This window comes from Papaver somniferum, chromosome 7 (genome assembly GCF_003573695.1).
Source record: "Papaver somniferum cultivar HN1 chromosome 7, ASM357369v1, whole genome shotgun sequence".
Taxonomy (NCBI): Eukaryota; Viridiplantae; Streptophyta; class Magnoliopsida; order Ranunculales; family Papaveraceae; genus Papaver; species Papaver somniferum.
This window is the reverse complement of record NC_039364.1, coordinates 121293554-121297761: the sequence shown is the minus strand read 5'-3', so window position 1 is coordinate 121297761 and position 4208 is coordinate 121293554. Positions and strand designations below refer to the sequence as shown.

The 4208-nt window shown below is 35.7% G+C and overlaps 1 pseudogene; it reads left to right on the top strand.

Moving 5' to 3' along the window:
• Positions 1-688: 688 nt before the first annotated feature.
• LOC113295136 lies at positions 689-1305 on the top strand (annotated as a pseudogene).
• Positions 1306-4208: the final 2903 nt, after the last annotated feature.

Below are 4208 nucleotides of genomic sequence, written 5' to 3'. Positions count from 1 at the left end.
TAGCAACATGATACTTCAGAATTTGTTGTTCAAGATTGGAATTTAATGGGTCAAAGAATTTAAGAAATTTTAGATTCTAAAGTCAATTTGATATATTGCACCTGAGATCAGTTTGGAGAAAGTTACTTTCATTGTTGATTTGAACTATTTTCATTGTCCATGTCAATTCGATTTGAACTGTTCTCAAGCACCTTCTTGTCTCGTCCCTGAATATTTCCGGCACTGCTTTGGACTGTTTTCAAGCAAAGCAGTCGTTTTAACAGGTATGGTCTCCAATAGAAGAGAAGGAAGAAGATAAGGTGTTGAAGGAGGGGTAAATTTATAAATTAAAAAAAAAAGTGATAATTGAAGAAGAAAAAATATATTGGTTAAAAGAGGATTTTGACAGTCAACTAACAGTCCAGGTACCAACCTTTAATTTTTTAAATGTTGGGTACCAAACTGATGAGTTGGACATTTGTCGGTACCAACCATTAAACAGCCCAAAATACAATTAAAAAACTAACCTTGTTTTTAAAACTTATTAAATGCCCATACCGTTTGTTTTTTCGTCTAACACACCAAATCAGTAGAATCACGTGGACTAAGTCAATTTATCATATGACGAGATGAGATAAAGATGGATAAAATTACTAAATTTCTCATTACTATGAAAATACAAAGAACTTATATTATCAGCTGCAGTATATTCTTCTATCTATATGGTCGCGTTTTGCATATCTTTTCTTTTCGTTTGAGTTTACAGTAAAAGCGGCGTGGTTGATTAACTTAAAGATATGATTTTGGATGGTAAAGGATTTGTCCTGAAAACTCACTATGACATTCTATCAGTGAAGGAGGATGCAGATTATGAAAAGATTCACACAGACTACAAGAGAGCTGCCCTAAAATCCCATCCTGATAAAATGCGGGCAACAACCAAGGCCTCAGATATTCAACATGAATTACTAGAAACATTTCTAATGGTGCAACAAAGCCTGGGAAATCTTGAGTGACTCAAAGACCCGTGGAATATACGATTGTGAATTGAGGGATTCAAGACGAGATACAGAAACTGCCGAAGATGTTAGTTTAGATGAGATGATGGTAGAAGAAGTTGGTGAAGTCTTGAAACTCTTTTATGAATGCAGGTGTGGCGATTATTTTTCCATTTATTCCATTGAAATTGAAGATATGTGATATTCATTGGGTAGGGATGCGAGTAAGATATTTATACACAGACCTGACTCAATACCGGCCACTGTTACATTTCCTTGTGGGTCGTGCTCTCTTAAAATCCGTCTTACAATCACCACTGGTTCATAGTCATTTTCTTACTCATGTAACATGTCCATTATGCATGTCAATGATGCATTAACACATGAATGTCATTGCTATCATTATCCTTTTTTTTTTCTTCTTTTTTTTTTTTTATTTTCTTATGGGCTATTTATTCTATGATGTACTTGTCTGCTCTGGTCCTAATATTGTGCTTACAAGTAGCATGGAAGTATGCATCAATGAAAGTATATTCTCTAGGAGTTCACTACACCAAAAGTTTTGGTAATCTTGTGATTTGAATGACATAGGAACGGATGCCTCTGTGATGTGTTGCTTCTTTCAACTCTCAAGGAACAAACCCTTGGTCCTTTTTACTGCTGCTAGATCTTTCTCTAGTAGTTGAAGGACAACAAACAAAAATAATAAAAAAAACTCTTTTCTAGTGGGGTGAAATTGAATTTACTCACTCGTGAGTTGTGACCTATTCGAGTAGGTTCGATAATAATCTCCAAGTAAACTGCTAATATCCGACGATGTATATGGAAGCGACTGAGTCAAGGTTGACAATATCACCAAGGACAATATTTACTAATCTGTTTCAGAGAGAGAGAAAGCGGAAAGAGGGAATAAGAAATGGGTTTTGGTAGTAATTCAGGTGGAGGAAAAGGATTTTGTAATTGGAGTGTATACGAACCTCTTATACTTCATCATCAAAGATAAATTCAGGTAGTAATTAAACTAAACAGGATCAATTTGATGCTAGGATGGCAGATGAAGCTTAGAAAGATGGTTGTGCGACTTTAGCATCTGGGAAACTTGATGAAGTTCTTCAATCTTTGCAGATTGCTCTTTTTAAATGTCCACCTCATAAAGCCTCCGCAATTTCTAAGCTTCAATCTCTTATCAAGTTAACATCTCAACAACAAATACACAAATCCCATAGATGATTTCCATTTGGTGAATTGTAAATTTAAAGAGTTTTTTTGTTTGTTTATTTGTTTGTTTGTTGTTGTTAGTGTGAGTTTTATGTTCTTTCTTGTGCAAGGATATTAACGGATTGATATGATAACATGTTAATCGTGTAAAGATGTTGAAATTAAGAAGGAATATTTTTATACTGAATGTCTGGTTGTTGGAAAGGTCTATGTGTTCTACTATAGGTTCAAGTAATTGACTTCCGGATAATTGGAATAAAAGATAATTTGGTTTGTCTGCTCTATTTTTATAGCTGATTCTGTTAGAGCATAGATCGGTCGACCTCGCATGCTTGCTATATCAAGCATGTTTGTCACTGTTAGTGATCAAAATTATGAGTCTTGATTCTAGTCTATTATAGCTAAGTCTCGGACTAGGATAAAAAAGTGTAGTTGATCTCAAGGACTTCATGGCGATTCATCATACAACGACGAAGATCTACTCTAGGAACCGTGGAACTTCATCAACAAAAAGGTATGAGGAGACTTGAACTTATCTATCACTCAAAAGTCTATCTATTTTATCTCCTACTTCTTATGAGACAAAAAGTCGTATGCTATATAGACTGGATCATACATATTTGACATTTCGAGTTGAGTATTCACTATTTATCTTTTTCTCGAAATCGTGTGTTGGTAAAGCGTTTCGCTTTGATCAAGTTTATCTTCACCTAGTGACGAAAGTCATGAAAAGTTTCAATTACTTTAAGAATTGCTCTGACGTGAAACGGTCTGTGAATAACGGCTATATAACGTCCTCTGAGAATGTCTTAATGATTGGAATGGCAGTTTAGATTACACAACCATGTATTCCTTAATCCGAAGTTTTCGAACTTTGTTGATTGAGAGAAACCGGAGGAATTGGCTTTGCCAAGTCCGCGAACTCAGTTTGCGAACTCAGTCCGCGAACTGACGGAAGTTCTCTTGCCGAGAATTTCTGATGGGATTTTCCAAAAAATCGTTTGCATGTTTAGTCCGCGAACTGGCGGAAGTCTCTTTTCCGAGATTTTATGCTGAGTTTGGAAAATTCTGTGGGTTGCCTTAGGTCCGCGAACTTGTTTGTGAGCTTAAGTGGTTATGATCTAAAGATGTGCTTTGAACATGAAACTTAAATTACTAAAGAATGCTTTATGAAAACCGTGGCTATAAAGTTCATGAGCCGATTCATCGAATTGAATCATCTTTGTTTCAATTGTGTCTTGTGTAGTTACATAAGATCTCATAACAATTGAACAACTCTCTAACTAGTTCATTTGAGTCAATTGAACTAGTTATGGTGAAGAAGAACTAGGTTAATATGAATTGCTCATATGGTTAACCTTTTGGGTTACTATTTTGAACCAACATACACGTACACGTTTGGGCATGGTTTTCACAAACCCAGTAAATGTCTACCCAAGTGTGTGTGACAAGCTAAGTTTTCGATCTAACGATTGAGAAATATTAACTTGAATCTAAATCAGGTTTTCATCTAATGGTGAATATGGATTGCTTTGTAACTAAGGCAAAACCCTGATTTGAAGGCTATATAAAGGAGACATCTAGCATTATGCAAAACTAATCCCCACACATCTGTGTGATACTAGTGCGCTCGCTAGAGTCGATTCTCCTTTAACCTTTGGTTTTCTTCTCTAAAACCAGGTTAACGACTTAAAGACTTCATTGGGATTGTGAAGCTAGACCGATACTACTTTTATCGTAGTTGTGTGATCTGATCTTGCATCTTCTATCGTACGAGTACAATATTTGATTGTCTTGAGATCGTGAGAGTTCTCCGATAGGCAAGATAAAGAAGTCACAAACATCTTTGTCTCACTGTTTGTGATTCCTCGACAAACCGCTTGTGTAGTCAAGAAGGATTGTTGAGAGGTGATTTATTAATCTAGGCTGTTCTTCGGGAATATAAGACCGGATTATCAATTGGTTCCTGTTCACCTTGATTTTATATCTTAAGACGGAACAAAACCTAGGGTT